This window comes from Diprion similis, chromosome 13 (assembly GCF_021155765.1).
Source record: "Diprion similis isolate iyDipSimi1 chromosome 13, iyDipSimi1.1, whole genome shotgun sequence".
Lineage (NCBI taxonomy): Eukaryota > Metazoa > Arthropoda > Insecta > Hymenoptera > Diprionidae > Diprion > Diprion similis.
Genome location: NC_060117.1, coordinates 8377193 through 8404208, shown reverse-complemented (window position 1 = coordinate 8404208; position 27016 = coordinate 8377193). Strand labels below are relative to the sequence as shown.

Genomic DNA, 27016 nt, shown 5'->3' with positions numbered 1-27016 from the left:
TTTACTTTGATAACCGATGCTTCTAGGGTTTGAGCACTTGATAAGCAAGCAGGATTTATTTCTTGGAATTTAATTTCGTTCTTAACGAGTATGGCTGTTCCACCACCCTGAATAGCATTAGGACGATCGTTTCTGATAATTGTATAGTTTTCTATGTTAACTTTGTACTTTTTGCTCAACTTAGTTTCACCCAACAGCACAAAATCCGGGTTTTGGTTTACAATGAGGTGTTTTAGGTTCATCCTCCTTTGAATTGCTATCAATGAGTTTACGTTTATTGATATAATATTGAGTTTATCCAGAGTCAGGTTGTTTTCACTCATTGTTGATTGGCAGGGCTATGATTTGGGTAAATAGCTCGAATAATTTTTGGATATTCTGCGCGTTTGTTGACACCGCTTCCTGGATTTTCTGCAGTTGGGCACTGATTCCGTTCAAGCTTGGGGTGTTTATATTTTGAAAATCAGTTATGGAAGAGGTGGCTGCGCTGTTCTGATTTCTATTATCATGGCTTATCTCTAGATTATGGTTTTGGTTAGCATGCTGGTTATTAGACGCTATGTTTATTGCGGCTACCTCACTGTATGATATCTTAGGGTCTACGCTATTTGCTATTTTATTTATCTTTGCTAATCTATTTTTTTCGTTCACTTCTAGTTTCTTTTTTATGCTTAGGTTATACTCGACTAGTTTCGGGCAACCGCGGTAAGACGCTGGGTGCCCGTACTCTTTACAGTGGACACAATATATCAAGGATTTATCGGTTAGGCCGTCGTCTTTTTGGATCTTGCACTCGCCTGGTCCGTGAGTTTCTTTGCATTTAACGCATCGGTAGCCTAGGTTACAGTTCGCCGCTACATGCCCTATTCGTTGGCAACGTTTGCATTGTATTTTATCATTTTTTTTCAAAGCTTCCCATTTCACCGATTGATAAAGTATCTTAGAGATGTTGCCTAGTTTAGAGAGATTGCTGTCAGCTGAGAGTTTTACCAGAAACATCGGCAGTGTTTTGTTAGATTTTTTTGCGTTTAGCGTTACGAAGTTAGACACACTTAGAAATTTTAGATCGTCAACATTGCTGGATTTGAGGTTTTCCAATATATCTGCGGGGGAAAATCCTCCGTCAATACCTTTGAGCACTACGGTTTTAGTTTTATCCTCGTAAGGTGTAAACGTGAAAAAATCTAGCTTTCTTTCTCTCATTATCTTACAAACTTTTTTGTATTCTGACAGTGATTCAACCGAGATTATATGTTTATTGTGTCTGATTCGTTTGATATGGAAGTCTTTGAAGCCCAATGTGCAAGTCATAAAATTAGATAATACTAGCGCAGACTGGTTTAAAGCTATAATGGGTGGGGGTTTGTTAATTTTTTTACGTTTCTGAACCGAATGTGGACTGTCGTTGACACTGGTCTGCTGATCGTGGGGTTGTCGTGTCCGTTGATTTGTTTTATCGCTGGTGCGGCGATCGTCTGAAGTGTGTGAAGCCCCCACTGTGTCCGTATCGTCTTGGTCAGCTGCTGCTCCGGTGTTAGAGGATGTGGATGCTTGGTCAAGGCCGAGATGCCCAGGGAAGTTTGGTACTTCCACATAACTCGTACCATCATCGATGGTGTTGATCAATAGATCGATATTTTGATTTTTTTCTTTCGGCCTTGCTGTTCCTCCTTGAGGCGTATAGATCTGCGGTACCGAGTCTCTATTTACTCTGTTCCAGGATGCGATTTCGGATGACAGATTTGCATTGAGTTTCTTGAGCTCTTCTATTTCTTGTAGTGCATTCATTAATTTAAGCTCAAGGTTTGCTGGGGTAGTAATTTTGATGCTTGCCGACTGCGTGGCTTCCGTTTGTGGGTTGGTGATCTCTAGGTGATGGGCGAGATTTTTGTGGCTTTGGCGATCATTCTCTGAACCCGGGCTTTCGGCTTCTGTCGCAGGTTTGTTTTGTTCGCGAGGTGCGACAGTTGATGTTTCTTGCGTTTTCATTGTGGTTGGTTTTTTTCTTACAACGAGATTCGGTTTGATTGAGTACCTCGAGTTCTTTGGTTTTTTTTCCAGCTGAGTGATTTTTCTTGCTTGCGGCGTTATTTGGCATAGTCCAGACGGTTTTGTCATTTTTTCGGAAGGGAGAGTGTTGTCGCTCAGCGACTCGTCAGTAATCTCATCTTCTTCCTTGTTTAAGCCAGGTTGAACTGAACACTCACCCGATATGTCGGAAATTTTCCTTTTGTTTGCGCCCAAACTTTTATGCGGCGGTAACATGGCTTTTAAGGGTTTTTTTTGGACCCTGTGCATTGGGGGCGGTGGGGTAGTACCCCGTGCCCCACTTTAGCGGTAATTGAGGGCTTGCAGCGCTTTTGGGCCCTGTACACGGTAACAAATGACTCAAGTTAAATATTTCGCTATGTTCAGGTTGGGTATCACCGAAATGGTAAGTTGGGCCTTACCCACCCGCTAAGCACATCCTCACCGGACGAGAGGTAAGAGGCAACTGGACGAGAACCGGTACTTTCAACATGGTATGGCCGTTGCCGAGGGACATGAATCTCTGCTTCTTAACATCCTTAAAGAAACTGGTAAATCCTTTTCCAATCTGTCTTTAGAAAAAAAAAGATGCCAACGGCACGCGGTGTTCCCAAGCGGTCACCCATCCAAGTACTGACCGCGCCCAATGTTACTTGACTTCGGTGATCGGACGAGAACCGGTACTTTCAACATGGTATGGCCGTTGCCGAGGGACATGAATCTCTGCTTCTTAACATCCTTAAAGAAACTGGTAAATCCTTTTCCAATATGTCTTTAGAAAAAAAAAGATGCCAACGGCACGCGGTGTTCCCAAGCGGTCACCCATCCAAGTACTGACCACGCCCAATGTTGCTTGACTTCGGTGATCGGACGAGAACCGGTACTTTCAACATGGTATGGTCGTTGCCGAAGGAGATGAATCTCTGCGTCTTCAAATTCCTAAAAATGGTGCCAAACGTTAGATCTGTCTTTGGAAAAAAAAAAATGCCAACGGCACGCGGTGTTCCCAAGCGGTCACCCATCCAAGTACTGGACGCGCCCAATGTTGCTTGACTTCGGTGATCGGACGAGAACCGGTACTTTCAACATGGTATGGTCGTTGCCGAGGGACATGAATCTCTGCTTCTTAACATCCTTAAAGAAACTGGTAAATCCTTTTCCAATCTGTCTTTAGAAAAAAAAAGATGCCAACGGCACGCGGTGTTCCCAAGCGGTCACCCATCCAAGTACTGACCGCGCCCAATGTTACTTGACTTCGGTGATCGGACGAGAACCGGTACTTTCAACATGGTATGGCCGTTGCCGAGGGAGATGAATCTCTGCTTCTTCAAATTCTTAGAAATGGTGCCAAATGTTGGATCCGTCTTTGGAAAAAAAAAGATGCCAACGGCACGCGGTGTTCCCAAGCGGTCACCCATCCAAGTACTGACCGCGCCCAATGTTGCTTGACTTCGGTGATCGGACGAGAACCGGTACTTTCAACATGGTATGGCCGTTGCCGAGGGAATTGAATCTCTGCTTCTTAACATCCTTAAAGAAACTGGTAAATCCTTTTCCAATCTGTCTTTAGAAAAAAAAAGATGCCAACGGCACGCGGTGTTCCCAAGCGGTCACCCATCCAAGTACTGACCACGCCCAATGTTGCTTGACTTCGGTGATCGGACGAGAACCGGTACTTTCAACATGGTATGGTCGTTGCCGAAGGAGATGAATCTCTGCGTCTTCAAATTCCTAAAAATGGTGCCAAACGTTAGATCTGTCTTTGGAAAAAAAAAAATGCCAACGGCACGCGGTGTTCCCAAGCGGTCACCCATCCAAGTACTGACCGCGCCCAATGTTGCTTGACTTCGGTGATCGGACGAGAACCGGTACTTTCAACATGGTATGGCCGTTGCCGAGGGACATGAATCTCTGCTTCTTAACATCCTTAAAGAAACTGGTAAATCCTTTTCCAATCTGTCTTTAGAAAAAAAAAGATGCCAACGGCACGCGGTGTTCCCAAGCGGTCACCCATCCAAGTACTGACCACGCCCAATGTTGCTTGACTTCGGTGATCGGACGAGAACCGGTACTTTCAACATGGTATGGTCGTTGCCGAAGGAGATGAATCTCTGGGTCTTCAAATTCCTAAAAATGGTGCCAAACGTTAGATCTGTCTTTGGAAAAAAAAAAATGCCAACGGCACGCGGTGTTCCCAAGCGGTCACCCATCCAAGTACTGACCGCGCCCAATGTTGCTTGACTTCGGTGATCGGACGAGAACCGGTACTTTCAACATGGTATGGCCGTTGCCGAGGGACATGAATCTCTGCTTCTTAACATCCTTAAAGAAACTGGTAAATCCTTTTCCAATCTGTCTTTAGAAAAAAAAAGATGCCAACGGCACGCGGTGTTCCCAAGCGGTCACCCATCCAAGTACTGACCACGCCCAATGTTGCTTGACTTCGGTGATCGGACGAGAACCGGTACTTGCTTTGGAAATAAGTTTATTATAACCCACAATAAAAACCATGGTACATCAAGAAAAAACAAGAAAAGCTTACAAAACATGTTAACAATCAATTATATAACAAGTGCGTTATGGCCCTCAATGCGAGCACTACACGTCTGCTGCAGTCTCTTCTAGTAGCTTCCAAGGTACGTTTCGTACAATCAATAGGAAATAATTAAAGTAGCCCATAGAGGTTGCAAATGTATAATGCCTAGACTGGATGATGATCAGGAAAAAGGGGTAAAAAAACTGATCAACAGATTACTTAATTTCTAAGACCTTACACTAATACTTACAAACTGCAATAAATAAAAGAGGGTACGGGCAATAAATAAGAGGAGGGGGTAGGAAAGTAACAGGATAGAATATCCTTCGCGGATACATTATGATAATTGAGTGTAATAACGAAGCTGAAGATACTTAGAGTGCTAATTAGTGCTGTCACATGTACATCATTTTGTAAATCTGCATTTTTTGTGAGAGACAAGTTGGCTGCTATTGCTAGCGGTTGAGCCACCAATACTTGTCACTGTTCTGTCTATGTCTGTCGGATACATCTTTGTCTGGTAAATCGGTGTTAAATCGCATTAGCGCGGTGTTGACATTTGGAGCGGGAGTGTATAAAATTTGTTTTTGTCGAGTGCCTCTCAATACATGATAGATGATAGGAATATTGTTTGCATCTTGAATGTATCCGTTCTCGTCCAGATAAGTAAAGGCCTCTGGCGGAATGAACCCTGATAACAAAGATTTGGCAAAATATAACGGATTCGGAAAAAATGGACCACGAATGAGATTATTTTCTCCGATCTTTACTGCATTTGCGAAATGGTTCCTTATCAGCCTCAATATGAAGCAATCGATCCTGTTTATGTTCGCCTCATTATAGATTTCCGCGTTACTAATGAATCGAACATAGAGCGACGACGCCGACCTGTACTTGCCCAGACAGGCGCGGATACATTTTCTTTCAAAAACACGTATTTTATCCATGGTTCCCGCGCTCAGGTTGAACCATATTGGACACCCATACGTTATCATAGGTCTGATCAGAAGCAGGTAACATAGAATTTTTATCCTCTTGTCTAAATATTTACAATAAAACAGACGGTTCGCACTGTTGAACGCCTTCTGTGCCCTTGCCAACTGGGCGTTGACGTGTAAATTGAATTTCAATTGAAAGTCTATATTAATTCCCAAATACTTGACTATATCTTTATGCGGAACCGCGTGACCTCCGTTTCTGCCGTCGGAGATTGAGAAATTTCTCCAATTCTTTTTGGTGTCACGATTTGCGAACTTAAGATTTGGCCTGAATAAAATTGTCTCACATTTTGACGTATTAATTTTTAACTTCCAAGTATTGTAATAATCTATCAGTTTTATGAAAAGTTCTTGCAGCTGTACTTTCAGTTCGGAGGGCTTGTTGCCTGAGATGTAGACAACCAGATCGTCCGCGAAGGCGATTGCTTTTTTGGAGGCAACCTTATTCAGGTCAAACAGTGTCAAAATATCGCTATTGAATATGTTGAATAAAATAGGCGAGTTGACAGTTCCCTGTTGCAGACCGTCGGCAATGGCGAACTTTATGGAGGATGTATTTGATCCGTCACAGACGTGGAAATATTTATCATGCAACATGACCCACAGCATCTTTATCAGATGTTTGGGAAAATTCTTTTTCATTAGCTTATAGAACAACCCGTCCAGCCAGACGGTGTCAAACGCTTTTTCCAGGTCAATCAGGCATGCTGCCACGCATTCGTTGTTATTCAGAGACCAGCAGATGTCCGAGGTGAATTTGGATATTGCGTGGATTGTCGAGTGTCTGTGACGGAAGCCAAACTGGCTCTCAGGAATAATCTCGTTTTCGTCACAAAATACTGCTAAGGACTTGTTCACTACTACCTCGAATATTTTACTTATGTTTGGCAGCAGGCTGATTGGCCTGTAACTAGAGGGGTTTGAGCTTTCTTTATCTTTTTTTAGTAAGGCAACGACTTTGGCAGTTCTCCAACAATCAGGGAAGTACATGTTGTTCAGAGCATTGTTAAACAAAATACAATAATAACTAATAATCTTACGTGGTAAGTACTTAAGGACTACATTGGGGATGTTATCGTATCCCGCAGACTTCTTATTATTCAGGTTTTTAAATAACGTCAATAACTCGGATAGAGACGTAAAGTAGTTTGGAATTTCCTCCCTTGACGGACAAGTCGCTGTGTTGTGTTTAGAGAAGGAAACTACCGTTCTGTTGCTGGCTTTGTCTTCCTCCATCTCTCGTTTTAGTTCCGAAACTTTAGTTTCAACTATTTTTATAAGATTGGGTTTTCCTAAGTTAACGTTCTGGATATTTGTGGCGGCAAAGTGCGCCCCGATCAAATTCAGCTTATCGTCTTGCTTTGCAATAATGAAGTTATTTGACTGGTCCCTGGCCACGGCATCATGGGTGATTCTAGCATCCGTTAAAAGATTTTCTTTGTCGCTAGGTACAGTTAAAATAGGTATAGGAGCTGAGCCACGGGGTCTGAAAAGTCTATTTATTTGCGGAAACATCTTGTCCGCTTTATCCATACTGATATTTCTGATTTTGTTTTCCCAATATCTGTTTACCGAGGTAGCGAGTTTTGTCTTAATTTTATTTCGGGTTTTTTTCAATAAGTCTTTTAAAATATTCAAACGTACTAGATTACCTCGTGCATTTTGTTTGTGGAGTTTGTTTATCTGCGAGATTAAGTAAGTTTTGTGTTTGTGTAGATTTTTTATTTCGTGTGTGGTATATGCTTTTAAGGTGTTCTGGTTCGTTTTAATTTTCGGCACTATTTTATCTACGGCATCTTTGATAACGCTATCAATCTTGGTTAGGTAACTATCAATTTCGGTATTAGCCAGATTTCTATCGTCGGGGATTTCTAAATCCTTCGATTTGTCAACACACTTTGCGAAAGATTCCCAGTCTGTCGCGGCAAAGTTATATGAACGATTTTCGGTTTTCCTTTCTAAAACAAACGGAAGTGACGTATGAAATGAAAAGGACATTAGGATCGCATTGTGGTCACTGTCGTACGGTAGCGACTCAAGCCTGTAATCTTCTGTTATTCCATGAGCCGTTAATCTGTTGTCCGCTAAGCATATGTCAATAAATGAACTCCCTCGCGGATATGAAGGCAACAGTGAGCCAAATAGCTGCAGTCTTAGATTAATTTCGTTATCATGAATCCATTTATGCAACAATACGCCTCTGGGATTATTGGTTGCGTTCTGCCACGAGGTGTGTTTTGCATTGAGATCTCCAGCCAAAATATACAGGTTCGAGGGATCAGATAAATCCAACTCTTCAAAGAGCTTACCGATCTCAGGAATAAATTCTTTTTTATGACCACCCGGTGCATAAGCAGCAATTATGAATAAGTTGAGAGAGTTGTTAACTTTCAATTTGACGACCGAAGCTTCTAAGACTTTTGCCCCTGACAAACATACTGGCGTAATCTGCACAAATTCAAATGGGTTCTTTATCAGCATTGCAGTTCCACCGCCCTGCTTTGAATTCGGTCTATCGTTTCTGATCATTGTATAATTTTCAATAGCAATTTTGAATCGACTGTTAAGCTTTGTTTCGCTTAGAAGGACAAAGTCTGGTTTGTACTTGGCTACTAATTCGGATAGGTTAATCCTGCGTTGAATGGTGATAATAGAGTTTACATTAATCGCAATGATATTAAGTTTGTCGACCCTGAGCTTATTTTCTGCCATTATGTGTCATCGGCTGAAAAGAAATTATCGAGTTGGGAGTATAAGTTCTGGATACTGAGCGAATTCTGAGCAACGGCTTCTTGAATTTTCAGTAACTGGTTACTAAGAAACTCAAAGAAATTTTTATTAACGTCGCTACCTTCAGAGTTTTGCGCGAAGGGCTTTTCGGACGTCGCGATTGAGTCGACTCTCTGATTCGATTTGGGGTCTGGTCGCTGCTCTTTATTTGTTGTACCTGCTACGATTGCACTATAAGTGGTCTTGGGCTCTACTGCTTTGCTGATTTTTTGTAAATTGACCTGTTTATTTTGGTTGGCTTCTTCAATTTTTTTTCTAATCATGTTATCGTACTCTACTAATTTTGGGCAACCCCTGTAAGATGCCGGATGGCCGTACTCTTTGCAATTTACACAGTAAATAGTTGACTTATCAGATGGCGTGTCTGCAGCCTGGGGTTTGATACTGCATTTCCCTGGTTCGTGAGAAGTAGCGCATTTAACGCATCGAAAGTCTAGGTTGCAATTGTTGGCTACGTGGCCGATTCTTTGACAACGCTTACATTGTATTCTGTTCGCTTTTTTCAACGCTTCCCAAGTTACTGCTTGGTACAGGACTTTTTTTACGCTAGATAATTTCAACACATTACTATTTGCCGATATTTTCACTAGGAATATAGGTAAGACTCTGTTATTTTTTTTTCGAGTTCACTGTCGAAAAACTTGTGACCTGTAAAAATTCTAAGCCCTCTACATTTTGAGCTTGTAAATCTTCGAGAATGTTCTGAGGGTCAAAGTCGCCTTCTATACCCTTCAGTAAGACTGTTTTAAGTTTTTCGTCGCTGGGCGTGAAAGTGAAGAAGTTAATTTTTCTTTCTTTCAGACGTTCGCAAGTCAGTTTGTAATCCTGCTTGTTACCGACAACGATTGAATGTTTGTTATTTCTGATTCTTTTTATGTGAAAATTTTTTGTGTTCATTGAAATTGCCATGAAATTTAAGATGACTTTAGCTGATTGACCTACTGTTATTATCGGTGGGGGTTTCGTTTGTTTTTTTAGATATTGAGTGGGCAACGCGATACCGGATGGGTGGAGTGACGACTGTTCTCGTCGATGCTGCGAAGGTCTTGTCGCATCTTGGAGATGGTCGTCGGAGAGAACACAGGAAGCGTCCGAGTTGGAGTTGTTATGGGTCGCAGTTGACGATAAGCCGCTGGTCGACGGAGGGTATTGTTGATCATCACGATGTAATCCGCTCATCTCTGGAGTATTGTTCTGGTTCGGGTTGGCGTCAACATCGTTTGCTGATTTCAATTCGGCAACGGTAAAATTTGTCCTCATTTTGAGGGACTCAATTTCGGATGCTAGCTCATGGTTCGCTTTTTTTAATTCTTCAATTTCATTCAGAGCCACGGATAATTTCAATTCCAGCTCAGAGGCTTGATGGGCTGCCGGCCTGACTCGGTTTGCAGCGGCTGTGTCTAGCGTCCAAATATCTTCTGGTGTTCCGGCCTTCCGGTTGTCGGTGTTTGTTTTCGGAGATTCGTTGATATTTTTTAAGATTTCGCGGGCTTCTGATGGTTCGGAATTGTCTGCGACTTCAGGCTTCATCTTTTTTCTTACTACTAAGTTGGGTTTAGGCATGCATTTCGCACTCTTGCCACGTCTTGCTAATGATGAAGTCATCGTCGAGACCACCTGTGACTTTCCGGACGCGCCGGTATTTTTGGTCGCACTGCTGGGCAAACCCTTATCGTGGATGGGCTTCGATATTGCCTCATCGTCGTTGTTTGTATCGGCAAGAATTATCGAGTCATTAGATGAATCCTCAGCTTTCCTTTTCCCTTGAGGCCTGATTATAGGTCCTGAGTGATTACTTGGCGGGGGTGGGGTTTTCATACTTTTTAAGTCGAGGTAAATTTCGGTTTAGCGGCAGGGGGTGAGCCCCCCCCCCCCTTGCCAACAACGTTATCAGCTTCACTTGCACGGATGCGTTGCACTTCACTCGATACGGAATAAACCAGATCGACTGGAATCGCACACTCCTTGCGCTACGGTTACACCACAAGGCAAGTACTTCGAGCAATAACATCAACATTACCTAATCATCCGAGAGCTCGGAGCAGACTGGACGAGAACCGGTACTTTCAACATGGTATGGTCGTTGCCGAAGGAGATGAATCTCTGCGTCTTCAAATTCCTAAAAATGGTGCCAAACGTTAGATCCGTCTTTGGAAAAAAAAAATGCCAACGGCACGCGGTGTTCCCAAGCGGTCACCCATCCAAGTACTGACCGCGCCCAATGTTGCTTGACTTCGGTGATCGGACGAGAACCGGTACTTTCAACATGGTATGGCCGTTGCCGAGGGAGACGAATCTCTGCTTCTTCAAATTCTTAGAAATGGTGCTAAATGTTGGATCCGTCTTTGGAAAAAAAAAGATGCCAATGGCACGCGGTGTTCCCAAGCGGTCACCCATCCAAGTACTGACCGCGCCCAATGTTGCTTGACTTCGGTGATCGGACGAGAACCGGTACTTTCAACATGGTATGGCCGTTGCCGAGGGACATGAATCTCTGCTTCTTAACATCCTTAAAGAAACTGGTAAATCCTTCTCCAATCTGTCTTTAGAAAAAAAAAGATGCCAACGGCACGCGGTGTTCCCAAGCGGTCACCCATCCAAGTACTGACCACGCCCAATGTTGCTTGACTTCGGTGATCGGACGAGAACCGGTACTTTCAACATGGTATGGTCGTTGCCGAAGGAGATGAATCTCTGCGTCTTCAAATTCCTAAAAATGGTGCCAAACGTTAGATCTGTCTTTGGAAAAAAAAAATGCCAACGGCACGCGGTGTTCCCAAGCGGTCACCCATCCAAGTACTGACCGCGCCCAATGTTGCTTGACTTCGGTGATCGGACGAGAACCGGTACTTTCAACATGGTATGGCCGTTGCCGAGGGACATGAATCCCTGCTTCTTAACATCCTTAAAGAAACTGGTAAGTCCTTTTCCAATCTGTCTTTAGAAAAAAAAAGATGCCAACGGCACGCGGTGTTCCCAAGCGGTCACCCATCCAAGTACTGACCGCGCCCAATGTTACTTGACTTCGGTGATCGGACGAGAACCGGTACTTTCAACATGGTATGGCCGTTGCCGAGGGACATGAATCTCTGCTTCTTAACATCCTTAAAGAAACTGGTAAATCCTTTTCCAATATGTCTTTAGAAAAAAAAAGATGCCAACGGCACGCGGTGTTCCCAAGCGGTCACCCATCCAAGTACTGACCACGCCCAATGTTGCTTGACTTCGGTGATCGGACGAGAACCGGTACTTTCAACATGGTATGGTCGTTGCCGAAGGAGATGAATCTCTGCGTCTTCAAATTCCTAAAAATGGTGCCAAACGTTAGATCTGTCTTTGGAAAAAAAAAATGCCAACGGCACGCGGTGTTCCCAAGCGGTCACCCATCCAAGTACTGACTGCGCCCAATGTTGCTTGACTTCGGTGATCGGACGAGAACCGGTACTTTCAACATGGTATGGCCGTTGCCGAGGGACATGAATCTCTGCTTCTTAACATCCTTAAAGAAACTGGTAAATCCTTTTCCAATCTGTCTTTAGAAAAAAAAAGATGCCAACGGCACGCGGTGTTCCCAAGCGGTCACCCATCCAAGTACTGACCGCGCCCAATGTTACTTGACTTCGGTGATCGGACGAGAACCGGTACTTTCAACATGGTATGGCCGTTGCCGAGGGAGATGAATCTCTGCTTCTTCAAATTCTTAGAAATGGTGCCAAATGTTGGATCCGTCTTTGGAAAAAAAAAGATGCCAACGGCACGCGGTGTTCCCAAGCGGTCACCCATCCAAGTACTGACCGCGCCCAATGTTGCTTGACTTCGGTGATCGGACGAGAACCGGTACTTTCAACATGGTATGGCCGTTGCCGAGGGACATGAATCTCTGCTTCTTAACATCCTTAAAGAAACTGGTAAATCCTTTTCCAATCTGTCTTTAGAAAAAAAAAGATGCCAACGGCACGCGGTGTTCCCAAGCGGTCACCCATCCAAGTACTGACCACGCCCAATGTTGCTTGACTTCGGTGATCGGACGAGAACCGGTACTTTCAACATGGTATGGTCGTTGCCGAAGGAGATGAATCTCTGCGTCTTCAAATTCCTAAAAATGGTGCCAAACGTTAGATCTGTCTTTGGAAAAAAAAAAATGCCAACGGCACGCGGTGTTCCCAAGCGGTCACCCATCCAAGTACTGACCGCGCCCAATGTTGCTTGACTTCGGTGATCGGACGAGAACCGGTACTTTCAACATGGTATGGCCGTTGCCGAGGGAGATGAATCTCTGCTTCTTCAAATTCTTAGAAATGGTGCCAAATGTTGGATCCGTCTTTGGAAAAAAAAAGATGCCAACGGCACGCGGTGTTCCCAAGCGGTCACCCATCCAAGTACTGACCGCGCCCAATGTTGCTTGACTTCGGTGATCGGACGAGAACCGGTACTTTCAACATGGTATGGCCGTTGCCGAGGGACATGAATCTCTGCTTCTTAACATCCTTAAAGAAACTGGTAAATCCTTTTCCAATCTGTCTTTAGAAAAAAAAAGATGCCAACGGCACGCGGTGTTCCCAAGCGGTCACCCATCCAAGTACTGACCACGCCCAATGTTGCTTGACTTCGGTGATCGGACGAGAACCGGTACTTTCAACATGGTATGGTCGTTGCCGAAGGAGATGAATCTCTGCGTCTTCAAATTCCTAAAAATGGTGCCAAACGTTAGATCTGTCTTTGGAAAAAAAAAAATGCCAACGGCACGCGGTGTTCCCAAGCGGTCACCCATCCAAGTACTGACCGCGCCCAATGTTGCTTGACTTCGGTGATCGGACGAGAACCGGTACTTTCAACATGGTATGGCCGTTGCCGAGGGAGATGAATCTCTGCTTCTTCAAATTCTTAGAAATGGTGCCAAATGTTGGATCCGTCTTTGGAAAAAAAAAGATGCCAACGGCACGCGGTGTTCCCAAGCGGTCACCCATCCAAGTACTGACCGCGCCCAATGTTGCTTGACTTCGGTGATCGGACGAGAACCGGTACTTTCAACATGGTATGGCCGTTGCCGAGGGACATGAATCTCTGCTTCTTAACATCCTTAAAGAAACTGGTAAGTCCTTTTCCAATCTGTCTTTAGAAAAAAAAAGATGCCAACGGCACGCGGTGTTCCCAAGCGGTCACCCATCCAAGTACTGACCACGCCCAATGTTGCTTGACTTCGGTGATCGGACGAGAACCGGTACTTTCAACATGGTATGGTCGTTGCCGAAGGAGATGAATCTCTGCGTCTTCAAATTCCTAAAAATGGTGCCAAACGTTAGAGCTGTCTTTGGAAAAAAAAAAATGCCAACGGCACGCGGTGTTCCCAAGCGGTCACCCATCCAAGTACTGACCGCGCCCAATGTTGCTTGACTTCGGTGATCGGACGAGAACCGGTACTTTCAACATGGTATGGCCGTTGCCGAGGGAGATGAATCTCTGCTTCTTAACATCCTTAAAGAAACTGGTAAATCCTTTTCCAATCTGTCTTTAGAAAAAAAAAGATGCCAACGGCACGCGGTGTTCCCAAGCGGTCACCCATCCAAGTACTGACCGCGCCCAATGTTGCTTGACTTCGGTGATCGGACGAGAACCTTTTTTTTTTTTTTTGTATAAATTTGTTTATTTGATACCAATAAATGTACAATATTTACAATGCTGCACTTACAATTATTTTATTTTATGTAACTCCTGCTTAAATTTAAGCTTAATCTAACATTTTGTTTTGCATTAAGATGTTATCTTATTGTCTACTGTTTTGTTCAGAACTTGGGTGCAGTATTGTAGCGAGAGCAATAGTAATTGACTTAGATACAGGAAAAGTACGCGCAAAAACCTGTGATCGAAAATTCTCCCAGACATAATATGAGCCTGTTTGCTGTTCACGAAATAGCATTTGTTTCAGTTATTTATATTTTTGTGTTGTTAAATATTTCTAGTTTTTGATAAGGTAGTTTATGTTTAAACGTGTGAGGTATATTGTGTCTTCTTATATTTGTAATGTTTTTTGTAAGATTATTGTTATTTAATTGTTGTTCATAGAAGTTATTTGCTAGTTTGTATATATAGTCTTTTATGAATATGATGTCAGCAGTCTCGTGCATTGTTTTAATTTTAGCGTATCTGTCCTCTGAGAGAATGAGTCTTAGGCACTTATTTTGGTATCTTTGGAGAAGTAGCAAGTTGGTTGGGGATGCACCGCACCACACCGGGGCTGCATATGTCAGGATTGGTCTCAAGATCATTGTGTAAATTAATTTTTTGTTTTTTATAGATAGTGGTGAGCCCTTCACCATCAAAGGGTACACTTTCTTCTGTACTATAAATGCTTTTCTGATTGTTTGCTTGATGTGAGCATGGTATGTCAGTTTGGGATCTAGATGAACGCCTAAGTATTTGACTGTACTGGTTGGTTCTATACTGTGATTGTATACTTTTATTGGTTGGAATATTCTTGTATTATTTCTTTTCTTTGCAAAAGTTATGACTTCGGTCTTCGACGCATTTAGTGAAATTTTCCACTTGGTGTAGAATTTTTCAAGTATGTTTATGTGCACTTGCAGTTGTTTGGCAGCGGTGATGGCACTGAAGGAGTGTGCATACATGGCTGTATCATCTGCAAACAGGGCTAAGCTCGTTTTAGGAAATGTAGGAATATCATTAAGGTAGACATTGAAGAGTACGGGGCCAATAACTGAGCCTTGTGGGACACCAGCTTTGATTTTTCTTCTAGTTGAAATGGTACCATTAACAGACACGACAAAGTGTCTGTCAGATAGATACGAGTAAATGAGTTTGATAAGTGTTGGTGGGTAATTGTAATTTATCAGTTTAAAGGATAGGCCATCTATCCACACTCGATCAAATGCTTTTTCTATGTCAAGTAAAAGCAGTGACGTGACTAGGTTTCTGTTGAAGTTAATTGAGATGTCGTTTACAATTCTCGTTACTTGCTGTACCGTGTTATGCTTGCTTCTGAACCCAAACTGATGATCTACTAGCACGTTGATTCTCTCAAGAATCACCTTTTCGTAGACTTTACTCATTGTCGGGAGAAGGCTGATTGGACGATGACTACTTGGATCTGTACTAACTTTGCCAGGTTTTTTTATTGGAATAATTTCTCCTGTTTTCCAATACTAAGGGAAGTAGGATAGCTTGATCGAGTTGTTTATCATGTACGTGAGTTGTACAAGTGCTTTTCGAGATAGGTTTTTAAGAACAATGTTCTGTATAGTGTCTTGTCCTGGTGCTTTTTAGAAGCTTTTTGATTATACAGTGCAACCTCCGAATAAGACCGGGCTCGGGCGGTTAGGAGAATATAATTCCGAGAAATAAGTTACTCCCACCCGCGGTCCGAATTCGCCACAAAAAATTCTCAGCTCAACCTCCAAATAAGTCCGCTCGCCCACTCGACGAATTGACGACATTGACTTGACTTTGTTATATTATGCTTATCAAATTCTGTTTGAACAGTCATTCTGCATTATGCACAATGTATGCGCTATGGACTGCATTATGTATCATAAATTGGATTTCTCATCAATAATAAAATAACTACTCTCCATAAAAAAAAGAATGGCTCTCTACTTTAAAATTTCAAATGCTCAAGTACATACGAAGAATGATATCATTTGATATTAAAGAATGATATTATTTTTTGACAAGAATTGCTGAATATTTTTGTGTCAACTTTTTCAAGATAATTACATTTTTTTTTAATATATTAAAATTTTTTAAAAGTATACATACTGATAGGTGTTAACAATAGATTAATTCATTACTATACTATTATTCAAAGCATAAATTGAGACCAAAACACAATTTCCACGGGCGGACTTATTGAGAGGTTTGCCCCCGATTTTGCGATGTGCGACGATGCGTGAGAATGCTTGAAGTAGTGGGGGCAACTCTCGAGCGAAGATTAGAGGAAGCGGACTTATTTGGAGAGGGCTTATTCGGAGGTTGCACTGTAGATGACAGTTCTCGTGGTGACGTTATAAACTGATCCCAGTTTTCATTATCAGTTTCTTCTAGATATTTCTTCACCTGTTTTATTATACCTTCTTGTTCAGATGTGTTGTCCATTAGATCTATATTATGAACCTGCTCGAATTGGTCTGCCAACATGTTAGCTTTGTCGTAGTCAGTGAAAGCTTCAACTCCATTTTTAACCAGCGATGGTATATTGTTATCTTCCATTTTCAATATTCTAGTCATTCTCCACAGCGAGTTATCATGTGGATTCAGCTTTTCTAACTTGTTGGACCATTCCTTATTTCTGCAATTGATTATAGCTGTTCTTATTTGATGAGTGAGTCTTGTTACTTCAATTTTGTCTTTATTTTGCCTGGAGCGCTGCCAAACTTTCCTGAGATGGTTTCTCTGCTTGATCATTTGAAGTATATCATGTGGTAGGTTGTCTTGTAGGTTTTTAAAGGTTGTTTTGGTGATAGTTTTATTTATGCTGCTGCGGATGTCACTGGTGAATTTCTGTATTCTTAGATCCAGCTCATCTTTTGTTTCAATTTTTGATGTGAGGATTGTTTTCTGATTAAGGTGTTTTCTAAAATTAACCCAATCCGCTTTTTTGTAATCGTAGGCGGTTTTTTGAGCACAATTTCTTTCTTGTGATCCTAGTTCTAGTACAACCGGTGTGTGGTCTGAGTTTAGTTCATGTAGGACTCTCATGTCTGATGCCTGACTGACGTTTTCATTTATGGCAATATCTATGGTGGTAGGAGTGGAATTTTTAATAGGATAGTGTGTTGGTTCGTCTGGAAAGATAATACTGCAATTGTTATTGAGAGTGTAGTTAAAGAGTGTTAATCCTCTGCTATTATTAATATGATTGTTCCAGCTGAGATGTCTGGCGTTGAGATCCCCAACCAACAGTACTTTGTCACCTATACCGAGAACAGAATCTAATTCTTGAGTTGTAAGGTTATTAGCTGGACTATTGTAGGCCGCAGTTATACAAATATTACTTGCTAATCTAATGGAGATACATTCTATAGTAAGATTATTATCTATACTAAGTTCCTTATAAGCTAAATCTTTTTTAATTAATATTGCAACTCCACCTGCGGAATAACTTTTGTCTTTGCGTAGACAGTTGTAGTTTTTAACTTTAAGTTTATCTTTTTCACTCAGTCTAGTTTCATTAATTAGAAATATATCAATTTTGTGACTATTTAAAAATTGAATAACTTCTCCTAGTTTATTTTTTAAACCGTTCGCGTTCCAGCTTCATATTTTTATGTTATCTATGGTGATTCTAATTTAGCTGTAAAATCTGCGAATACGCCAAATTTTTCCGTTTGTGTTGTGCAATTTTTTAGATTTGTATGGAGTTCTTTTGCTAGTTCTAACATTTTTTTTATATTAGCAAGTTGATTAATGCTTTTAATCTCATTAGTTAGTTCCAAGAGGTCAGACATTTCATTACTTCCTTGGTGATTAATAATAATATTAGTGTTCAGTCTTTCTTGATTAGATGTATTGCTCGAGTTACTCTGCTGTACGCCGTTGTTGAACCAGGGGTTGGTGTTTGAATCTGGAGTCCTGGCTGGGAGTGGCGGGAAGTGTTGCTGGTCACTTAGATTTGGTGTGTTATTGTTGTGGTCTCTTGTACTTGGCTGTGATATCGCTTGTTTCGCGTTGGCTGATCTTTCCGCTATTTGTTGTAGTCTTCTGTGATATGCATCGCAGATGGTGGCATTTGCCGGGTGTTCATCACTACAATTGACACATTTAGCTGGTGTCGTTTTGGGTTTTTGGCACTCTTTGGTTAAGTGTGCCTCTCCACATTTAAGGCATGCTGGTTCTGCAAAGCAGTTGACATTTGCATGGCCCCACTCTTGGCAGCGATGACACTGCGAAACTCTTCTTTTCGTTTCATAGTTTTCCAACGTAACCTTGGTGTTGCAAAATAGTTGTGCTTTTTGTTTGACATGTTTGAGTTGGGTATCAGCTGGAACTACCACCATAAATATAGGATATTTGGTACCTTTCATAAGACTAACCTGAGTGTCGTCAAATCCAATTTCTTGGAGTTCAGCTTGAATTTGTTCTAGTTTGGCTACCTCGCGCAGTCCTTTGATGACAAAGGTTTTCTTTTTTTCATCTTTTAGTGAAGAAGTGTGAAACTTAACATCCGTGGCTTTCAGATGCTCTAATAACTTAGTATAATCAATAATTGACGTTGTGTAGATCTCAGAGTTATATTGATGGTACTTGATGTAAAATTATCCGTTCACTAGATTTTTTATTATTTCTGTTATCGTTGAGTGATCGTTAACCTCACCGTGTATGGAAATTGGAGGAGGTTTTTTCTCTTTTTTCGCTGCTGCATCTTGTGTGTGTTTTGCAGTTGGTGATTTCTCGTTGTTGTTTGACAGTTGTTCATTAGTTTCCTCGTCATCTGTTTCCATGGTATTGTCATTTGCGAGCACATTATATCTGTTTGACACGGTAATAGTAGGCACTTTTACTTGCTGATTAGTAATTTCAGAAATTTCAGATTTAGCTTCGGTTGTTGTAGTTGCATTTCCACTGCGATTTCTTTTGCTTGGAATGATTACCGTGCTGAGATCCACTGCTGTTGGCGACACATGTGGAAGCCCTGTGAGGTTAGGTGTGCCTTCTGTGCCACTAATTGTATTTGTTAGCTTGTAGTAATAGCTCACTTATTAAAATTTTCATCATTTCAATAAAATAATTCACTGGGTTTAGAATCGTACTATTATCGATATTTTTAATTCAACTTTTCAATCAAAATGTGATCAAAAATACAGCGCCGAGACGTTTGGAACGTGCGACGGAGCGTGACTGGGACGAGAACCGGTACTTCCAACATGGTATGGCCGTTGCCGAGAGAGATGAATCTCTGCTTCTTCAGATGCTCAAAAATAGTGCTAAATGTTGACTCCGTTTTGGAAAAAAAAAGATGCCAACGGCACGCGGTGTACCCAAGCAGTCACCCATCCAAGTACTGACCGCGCCCAATGTTACTTGACTTCGGTGATCGGACGAGAACCGGTGCTTTTTTTTTTTTTTATTAAGAAGTTTATTTGGAGGAAGTTATTCAATACAATATACACATGTACCTTACAAATGTAGAGTAATATTAAACACGGAAAAACTTCGAAAACGTGTTATCACTATGGAATTAAGATTAGGTCGCTGTGGCTCGCAGGTGCGAGCACTAACCGACTAACTTTTCGTGTACTCAAATAAATTTGTACTTTTCATACGATCAGTGTGAAAGTGTTTATCCTCCGAGGTAGCAGAGCACGTTTATTCAGAATTTTTACGGTTGGATCAGGAAAAAGGCCGAAAAATCTGATCGATCCTTATTTCTTTTTCTTTCTTAACCTAACCTTAACTCTATATTTACACTTACATGATTATAATCAGTTAAGAACTGGAGTCACACATTTAAGATTCCGAGTGGTGACACTGCAACGAATAGAGACCCAAATATTTCAGTTTGTTTCTTTCAGTTTTTCGAGTTTCTCCGTCATCAAGCAGCGATTCGATGACGATTTCGAGGGGATTGCGGACTGGTGGACTAGCGAAAATTTTAAATGAAGGATGTAGAGGCTACGGAAGAGGAGCCAACGAAAATCCTTGCATCGCGGGGATCCGAGGCGGACGCGATTCTCACTGGTAGCCGGCGCGCCGCAACCTCACCCCGCTTCCCCGCCATCAACTGCCCGGCAAGCTTGGCGAAGGATCGACGAGCAACGAGGGAACACCACGGCGCGCCGATTACGGCGAGGACATCATAGAGCTGCGCGGAGGACGAAATTGCGATCTAGCGTTAAGTTCTGCGTCGCGCTGCTCCGGCAGGTGCGCGTCAAGTTGCGCAATCCACGAAATCGATGACAGATCAGTTGTTGCGCATTCTTGCGCTTATGACGTCATGTAGCACGTAGCGTACCGAGATCGCTGCTGCGGCAGGTCGTTCAATTCTCGAATCACTCTAGTTCTGGCGGTTCGTTGCGTTAGTCGCAAATAGAATAATTCTTTCGAGAGTAAGAAAGAATATTATATCGATTGCGAAAATGGTATCACCACGAGATTACGAGGGAGTTTGCGCGTTGGTGGTCCGGATGTGGAGCGATAAGCCTTATCAATATTCTCACGAACGAATTTCGAGAATAACGGACTAGCAGCTTGCCGAAAAACGGATAGCCATTTTGGATTTGCGGTATTGACACGTGTGACCGTAGCCTGAGTTTCGAGTTGTTATGTTGAGTAAAACTTGAGATTGTTAAGAATATCGAGTAGAGTCACGGTTTCGAATTGCGTCTTTTTCTTGTGTAATTTGCGTACAGCCGAAATTCCGCTGTACAGGGTTGAGTCGCGGTGTCGTGTTTTTCAGTGTCGCCTCTCGTGTAGGTCGCGACTGGCCGAAATTGAGTGTTCGAATTATGAATCCGGGTGCGTTGCGGTTATGTTGAGTGGAACTTGCGTTTGAAAATTTCGATTTAATTTACGATTAAGAACTGAATTTCTTTGATCGCGTTTTGAGTCAGAATTGCGCCCACGTCATGATTAGCAACGAACCCGTGGTAATGAATGATTGCGTATGAGTTTCGTGTTGTAGTGTAAATTTCTGGTTTCGATTGAGTAAGCGGGTCTAGAAACAAGTAAAAATTTATGATAGTTGTGTCGATTCGTTATTTAGTAATCTCGCGATCGCGCCGAAGCCCTCTGAGTCGGATGATTGTGAACACCGTCTGTTCAGTAACTGAGTCGGCACAACTTCGAGAAATGAGTTTAATGAATAGTTTAGTTAGTAATAGTTTCGATTTCGGCTTCGTAGCGATTATCGCTTTATTTGAGTATATTTTGAATATCGAATTTATAGTTGAGGATGTAAAGAAAGTTTTGTGTAGCGAGCTGAGAGCTCGATAGATTAAGCAGTAGCGTATTTAACATACGTTTGTTAAGTAGGTTCTGGATCGCGAAGAGCGAATGTTGTATGATTCTGGTTTCTTTTTTTTTTGTCTTTGTATCGCTGCTATTGTTCAAAATATATTGTTTTATTTTATTTTCTTGAGTGGCGTGTTGTTATCGAGTCTCTCTCTTTCTTTCTCTCTCTCTCTCTCTCTTCAAAAATTACCACCCCCCTCTCCGTGGTACTGAACTACCGAGCATATTAGCCGATGACTAGCGAAGGTAAAGATTTTGAGGCGTGTTAATCACACCAGGTGCCCAACACAACTCTTTTGATGTTTTTCGTAAGCTCAGTCTGTTTCAGAAATCATCGCGGGGGCCAATTGCGTTGTGAAGTTCTTGGTCACGTCTCCGAATGGCCGAGGACAATAAAAATCCGCGTCACGGGTCATATAAAAACATCTTATCCGGAGCGGATCTGTGAATATAATAAACGTACGGTATGTTATTGCTATTTTGTGGATAATTATTTTGGTCGAGATGAAGAAAAACTTCTGGTGGAATATGTTCTGATTTTATTGTGTTTTCGAAGAATTGTGGGTTCGGATAGGTTGAACTGTATATCAAGCTGTTATCACGAACCTTTGCGGTATTCGCAAAGTGGTTTCTGAATCATTTAAGCATGTGACAATCTACGCGATGAATCTCAGCCATATTATAAATTTGTTTGTTGCTGACGCGTTTCTGGTAATCCGATGACTCAGACCGGTGAGCACCCAAGCATACGCGTGAAATTTTTTTTACACAGTTACTGCTGAGATATTACACCATATAGGGCAGTGACAGGTGATCACAGGTCTGGTCAGAGCTTAGTAACAAAGAATTCTTATTCTATCGCTAAATTCCATAGGCTAGAGAACAATTTTTTCGATTCAGCGAAAGCATTTTTTCCTTTTTTCAATTGAATTGTCACGTGTTTATTAAAACAGAGCGTTTCGTCTAACTGTAGATCAAGATATTTAACATCTGATGAATGTGGGATTGATTCTCCTTCGTTAGATTTTTCGTATATTAGAAAGTTTTTTTATCTGTTTCTTTCGCTCTTGCTGAGCTTACGCAACATCAGTCTAAACAATATAGTTTCGCATTTTGCAGCGTTTGTTCTCAATTTCCATGCACTATAATGGAATTAAATTCTCTCAAAAAGATCTTGTAGTATATTCTGTAAGTTTGATATTTTGTGACCTATTACATAGATTATTAGATCACCCGCAAAAGCTATCACACGCTTTTTTCCAAAGTTCCAATACCGAATAGCCCAAGTACATCGCTATTGTATGTACATATTAAACAAAAGAAGTGAGTCGACAGTAGCCTGTAGTAAGCCGTTTGTGACTGAAAATTCTGGACTAAATAAAAGATCTCCCAATAAGGTAGCAAAAGATTTGTTACGTCGTGCTTCTTAGGCCTTTGATTAAAAAGTTCTGCGTTTCGTTTTCGGGTGTAAATGCGTAGAACGGAGAATTAGCTGCATGCAAAAATTTCTGCGCGATATCGAAATCTGTAAAATTGTGTACCTACAAGATGTGCTTACCGTTATGAATGCGTTCAATATGAAATACGTCATTTTTCCAATTTTTCATTCAAGAGCTGTAAAGTAACCTTCGGATCTTGGCGATCAATGTTGATCAGTGGTGGTCTGTCTCTCTTTGTATTTATGTCGAATCGAGGTACGTTGGCGCGTTTGTTGACGTTGAGGCGTTGGATCTTCTGCTTTGGAGTTGTTGTCATCACTTTTTGTTCGTTTAGCATGAGTTTGCTTTCTGGCGAGATCATTCTTTCATTTAATTTGTTGTATAATGGTCGATTCGGTATCGTCTGCCGTTTCTTTATCTTCGATCGGAGATGAAAGAGCAAATTTATTGTCAGCGTCTATGAATGAAGGCTGATCTTTGTTGTATCCGGATATCGCATCGTCATTTTCTGTCTCCGTTTCATCTTTTTTTTCTATCTTTCAGTGGTGGAAGGGAAGATCGTTTTTGAAGTTTTGATCTAGGGACCAATTTTGGTCTCGGATTATAGCGAGGTACTTACCGTTTCTCAATTGATAATTCAATTTTTCCTTTTTTATTTGTTACTTTTGATAACACTTTGTTCAAAACGATGTCTATTTTTTCTTCTTTACGCATTCTCTTATTTAAACTGGAGATTTGAAGTTGCGACTCAGTGAAGAGTTGATTTTTGCAGCACTGTTTACTACGAACACTTGCACTTTCTGCACTTTGTTTTTTGTTACTGGTAATGCACAATATTATAACAATATCACATTTCACATACTCGATAAACACATTAAGCAATATGTAACACTATAGACCGTAAGTAACGAAGAATTAAGATTCGTAGCTTTTCGAGTTTGATCGGTAGGACTTACCACGCGGACGGTCAAAGCTAGTCTGACGAGGAACTGGTGCTTTCAATACGGTATGGCCGTTGCCATATGAGAGAAAACGTTGCCTCTTCATTAAGTTTATTTGTAGGAAGCCATTCAATACAATATTTACATGAACCTTACAAATGTAGAGTAATATTAAACACGGAAAAATTTCGAAAACGTGTTAGCGGTAGGGAATTAGGATGAGGTTGCTATGGCGATCAAGTGCGAACACTAACCGACTAACTTTTCGTGTTATCAATTAATTTTTACTCTTCGTACTTTCAGTGTGAAAGTAGTTTAGTTCGTTGTGTAGTAGTGCTTATCCGTCGAGGTAGCAGACCGCGTTGTTCAGATTTTTTACAGTCGGATCAGGAAAAATGCTGGATAACCTGATCGATCCTTGTAAAGAGTTTATATTTTCTTTCTCAACCTAACCTTAACACTATATTTACACTTACATTATTATAACTAGTTGAGTTGAGACTATATTTTTTTTTCTCGGGTTTTTTATCCAACCACTAGAAAGTTTTGGTATTTTGTCTGTGTTTATCGGTTCTATCTTTCGTCGGTAGAGAGGAGTTGAACCTTATCAACGTATTGTTTCTATCTTCGCAGTTTAGGTTTGGGTCGTACTGAATTTTCTTGTCGTCATTGCCTCTGAACACATGGTAGATGATCGGGATATTATTTTTATCTTGGATGTAGCCTTCGCTGTCGAGGTAAAGGAAGGTATCTGGCGGTATGAAACCTGATTCTAACGTTTTCTTGAAGTGCATCGGATTCGGGAAGGTTGGTCCCGAGATAAGGCAAACAGGCTTAGAATGTCACTATTAAAGACGTCGAACAATATAGGTGAATCTACTGTGCCTTGCTGAAGGCCGTTTCCAATTCTAAATGTTTTAGACGATGAGTTGTTTCTATCTGTAACTACAAATTTTTTATCGCGAAACATAACCCATAACATTTTAATCAAATCTTTTGGGAATCGCTTTTTTATTAGCTTGTAAAACAGCCCATCCATCGAGCCAGATGATATGACATGCTTTTTCTAGGTCAATAAAGCAGGCAGCTACGCTTTCGTTGTTGTTGAGTGACCAGCATATGTCCGAAGTAAACTTGTGTACGGTGTGCAGCGTCGAGTGCCTGTGTGTAAAGCCAAATTGCGTTTCCGGAATTACCTCATTCTTGTCACAAAATTGTGTCAGGGATTTGTTAATGACTGATTCGAATATTTTACGGATGTTAGGGAGCAGGCTTATTGGCCTGTAACTAGAGGGGTTGGTACTGTCTTGATCTTCTTTCAGTAGCGCGATCATCTTGGTTGTTTTCCAGCAGGTAGGGAAATACGTATTGTTCAGTGCATTGTTCAGAAGAATACAGTAGCTTTTTATCATCTTTTCGGGAAGATGTTTTGAGACTATGTTTGGTACGTTATCATATCCAACTGATTTTTTGTTGCTAAGACTTCTGAACATCTTGAGCAGTTCTGCGTGTGAAGTGAAGCAGGCGGAGGGGATATCGTATGTTGGGCCAAAAGCTGGGTTTTGCTCCGTGAAAGTGGTAAGTGTCTTTCCTTGTATACGATCGCTCATGATTTTGTTTTTCGAGTCGTTAGCCATTTTAGTTATTAACCGTGTTAACTGTTCTTTACCCAAGTTATCATTTTGAATGTTTATGGCTGCAAAATGCGCCCCTATCACGTTAAATTTATCCGTTTGATTAGTAATGACATATTTACGGTCTACACATATTTTTTGAGCCTCAGGAGGTAATCCTGCTTCGGTTAGTAGTCGTCTTTTTTCTTGAGGAATTGCTTGGAATTTGATTTGGTTCTTAACGAGTATGGCTGTTCCCCTGCCCTGAATCGCATTAATACGATCGTTTCTGATAATTGTGTAGTTTTCTATGTTAACTTTGTACTTTCTGCTCAACTTATTTCGCCCAACAGCACAAAATCCGGGTCATGGTTTTCGATGAGGTGTTTTAGGTTCATTCTCCTCTGAATTTCTATTAATGAGTTTACGTTTATTGATATAATATTGAGTTTATCCACAGTCAGGCTGTTTTCACTCATTGTTTATTGGCAGGGCTTTGATTTGGGAAAATAGCTCGAATAATTTTTGGATATTCTGCGCGTTTGCTGACACTGCCTCCTGGATTTTCTGCAGTTAGGCACTGATACCGTTCAAGCTTGGGGTGTTTGTATTTCGAAAATCAATTGTGGGAGAGGTGGCTACGTTGTTCTGATTTCTATTATCGTAGCTTATCTCTAGATTTTTATTTTGGTTAGCATGCTGGTTACTAGGCGCTGTGTTTATTGCGGCTACCTTATCGTATGACGTCTTAGGGTTACGCTATTTGCTATTTGCTATTTTATTTGCCTTTGTTATTCTATTTTTTTCGTTCACTTCTAGTTTCTTTTTTATGCTTAGATTATACTTGACTAGTTTCCAGTTCTAGACCAGGAGATGGTCCACGTAGGGAGCATCTCATTTTTTACAATTATGGCACCCCTCGAGGGGTCGAATTACATAAATAATGAGAGGAAAATGATGGGCATAGCGCTGGTCGTCGGGGCGTTATCGCATGACAATTAATCGAACATATCGGATAAGTTGGGGTTTTTTAATGATTTTTTACACAAAAAATCTTGCATTTTCCGGTAGTTTATGAAAAAAAAATCCGGTGGAAGCAATATGCCATACTTACGCGGCGGGGCTTAAAGTCCGCCATACTGATCGAAACAGGTATTTTTTTTTTTTTTTTTTTTTTTTAACAATTTTTTACAGGTTCTTTTTTTTCAACTTGTTATTTTCAAACTGACATACACGAAAATCGCCACGCCATACCGTTTTGACGGGTCTAAATAGTCGCCATACTGCCGTAAAGGAGAAGGTTTTTTCAAAGTTGTTAAACGATTTTTTACAGCCTAAAAATTTTTTTACCAGTTATTTTAATGACTAGAAACAGAAATCCGATAACGCCATACCCGTGGGAAGGGTCAAATACGTATAATATTATTATAAAATTGTAACATTTTATGCGGAATTTAAATGATTTTTTACAGTATGGCACAAATTTTTCCTGAAAGTTTAACGTGTAAAAACCCTCAATATAAATTTGCAAACTGATATGTAGGGGCAATCGTGATTTATAACAGATCCCAGTTAATATTCTACGGGTATCAACGCTCGAACAATTTTCTCGAGTTTTCAAGGTCCCGTTTGTATTCCCCGGTGAATGTTTAATAACACAGGTATCAACAGCTCTTTGTCAGGCGTCCCACGAAAGCATATACATATC

The 27016-nt window shown here is 41.2% G+C and overlaps 26 non-coding genes across 26 annotated transcripts; all 26 read right to left on the bottom strand.

Annotated features, from left to right (window-relative positions):
* Positions 1 to 2617: 2617 nt before the first annotated feature.
* On the bottom strand, positions 2618 to 2736 carry LOC124414391. The gene has a single exon (XR_006930028.1). It is a non-coding gene; the product is annotated as a 5S ribosomal RNA (ribosomal RNA).
* Positions 2737 to 2817: 81 nt separating this feature from the next.
* On the bottom strand, positions 2818 to 2936 carry LOC124414295. The gene has a single exon (XR_006929939.1). It is a non-coding gene; the product is annotated as a 5S ribosomal RNA (ribosomal RNA).
* A 77-nt stretch (positions 2937 to 3013) lies between these two features.
* LOC124414339 lies at positions 3014 to 3132 on the bottom strand. Its single transcript, XR_006929981.1, has one exon. It is a non-coding gene; the product is annotated as a 5S ribosomal RNA (ribosomal RNA).
* An 81-nt stretch (positions 3133 to 3213) lies between these two features.
* On the bottom strand, positions 3214 to 3332 carry LOC124414390. Its single transcript, XR_006930027.1, has one exon. It is a non-coding gene; the product is annotated as a 5S ribosomal RNA (ribosomal RNA).
* Positions 3333 to 3409: 77 nt separating this feature from the next.
* On the bottom strand, positions 3410 to 3528 carry LOC124414373. Its single transcript, XR_006930011.1, has one exon. It is a non-coding gene; the product is annotated as a 5S ribosomal RNA (ribosomal RNA).
* An 81-nt stretch (positions 3529 to 3609) lies between these two features.
* On the bottom strand, positions 3610 to 3728 carry LOC124414294. The gene has a single exon (XR_006929938.1). It is a non-coding gene; the product is annotated as a 5S ribosomal RNA (ribosomal RNA).
* A 77-nt stretch (positions 3729 to 3805) lies between these two features.
* On the bottom strand, positions 3806 to 3924 carry LOC124414371. Its single transcript, XR_006930009.1, has one exon. It is a non-coding gene; the product is annotated as a 5S ribosomal RNA (ribosomal RNA).
* An 81-nt stretch (positions 3925 to 4005) lies between these two features.
* LOC124414293 lies at positions 4006 to 4124 on the bottom strand. Its single transcript, XR_006929937.1, has one exon. It is a non-coding gene; the product is annotated as a 5S ribosomal RNA (ribosomal RNA).
* A 77-nt stretch (positions 4125 to 4201) lies between these two features.
* On the bottom strand, positions 4202 to 4320 carry LOC124414370. The gene has a single exon (XR_006930008.1). It is a non-coding gene; the product is annotated as a 5S ribosomal RNA (ribosomal RNA).
* A 6196-nt stretch (positions 4321 to 10516) lies between these two features.
* Positions 10517 to 10635, bottom strand: LOC124414369. Its single transcript, XR_006930007.1, has one exon. It is a non-coding gene; the product is annotated as a 5S ribosomal RNA (ribosomal RNA).
* Positions 10636 to 10712: 77 nt separating this feature from the next.
* LOC124414325 lies at positions 10713 to 10831 on the bottom strand. Its single transcript, XR_006929968.1, has one exon. It is a non-coding gene; the product is annotated as a 5S ribosomal RNA (ribosomal RNA).
* An 81-nt stretch (positions 10832 to 10912) lies between these two features.
* On the bottom strand, positions 10913 to 11031 carry LOC124414291. Its single transcript, XR_006929936.1, has one exon. It is a non-coding gene; the product is annotated as a 5S ribosomal RNA (ribosomal RNA).
* Positions 11032 to 11107: 76 nt separating this feature from the next.
* Positions 11108 to 11226, bottom strand: LOC124414368. The gene has a single exon (XR_006930006.1). It is a non-coding gene; the product is annotated as a 5S ribosomal RNA (ribosomal RNA).
* Positions 11227 to 11307: 81 nt separating this feature from the next.
* On the bottom strand, positions 11308 to 11426 carry LOC124414389. Its single transcript, XR_006930026.1, has one exon. It is a non-coding gene; the product is annotated as a 5S ribosomal RNA (ribosomal RNA).
* An 81-nt stretch (positions 11427 to 11507) lies between these two features.
* On the bottom strand, positions 11508 to 11626 carry LOC124414290. Its single transcript, XR_006929935.1, has one exon. It is a non-coding gene; the product is annotated as a 5S ribosomal RNA (ribosomal RNA).
* Positions 11627 to 11702: 76 nt separating this feature from the next.
* On the bottom strand, positions 11703 to 11821 carry LOC124414327. Its single transcript, XR_006929970.1, has one exon. It is a non-coding gene; the product is annotated as a 5S ribosomal RNA (ribosomal RNA).
* Positions 11822 to 11902: 81 nt separating this feature from the next.
* On the bottom strand, positions 11903 to 12021 carry LOC124414388. Its single transcript, XR_006930025.1, has one exon. It is a non-coding gene; the product is annotated as a 5S ribosomal RNA (ribosomal RNA).
* A 77-nt stretch (positions 12022 to 12098) lies between these two features.
* On the bottom strand, positions 12099 to 12217 carry LOC124414367. Its single transcript, XR_006930005.1, has one exon. It is a non-coding gene; the product is annotated as a 5S ribosomal RNA (ribosomal RNA).
* Positions 12218 to 12298: 81 nt separating this feature from the next.
* LOC124414400 lies at positions 12299 to 12417 on the bottom strand. Its single transcript, XR_006930037.1, has one exon. It is a non-coding gene; the product is annotated as a 5S ribosomal RNA (ribosomal RNA).
* Positions 12418 to 12494: 77 nt separating this feature from the next.
* Positions 12495 to 12613, bottom strand: LOC124414366. The gene has a single exon (XR_006930004.1). It is a non-coding gene; the product is annotated as a 5S ribosomal RNA (ribosomal RNA).
* Positions 12614 to 12690: 77 nt separating this feature from the next.
* On the bottom strand, positions 12691 to 12809 carry LOC124414364. The gene has a single exon (XR_006930003.1). It is a non-coding gene; the product is annotated as a 5S ribosomal RNA (ribosomal RNA).
* An 81-nt stretch (positions 12810 to 12890) lies between these two features.
* LOC124414399 lies at positions 12891 to 13009 on the bottom strand. The gene has a single exon (XR_006930036.1). It is a non-coding gene; the product is annotated as a 5S ribosomal RNA (ribosomal RNA).
* Positions 13010 to 13086: 77 nt separating this feature from the next.
* LOC124414363 lies at positions 13087 to 13205 on the bottom strand. The gene has a single exon (XR_006930002.1). It is a non-coding gene; the product is annotated as a 5S ribosomal RNA (ribosomal RNA).
* Positions 13206 to 13282: 77 nt separating this feature from the next.
* LOC124414362 lies at positions 13283 to 13401 on the bottom strand. Its single transcript, XR_006930001.1, has one exon. It is a non-coding gene; the product is annotated as a 5S ribosomal RNA (ribosomal RNA).
* Positions 13402 to 13482: 81 nt separating this feature from the next.
* LOC124414398 lies at positions 13483 to 13601 on the bottom strand. The gene has a single exon (XR_006930035.1). It is a non-coding gene; the product is annotated as a 5S ribosomal RNA (ribosomal RNA).
* Positions 13602 to 13678: 77 nt separating this feature from the next.
* LOC124414361 lies at positions 13679 to 13797 on the bottom strand. Its single transcript, XR_006930000.1, has one exon. It is a non-coding gene; the product is annotated as a 5S ribosomal RNA (ribosomal RNA).
* Between the last annotated feature and the right edge of the window lie 13219 nt (positions 13798 to 27016).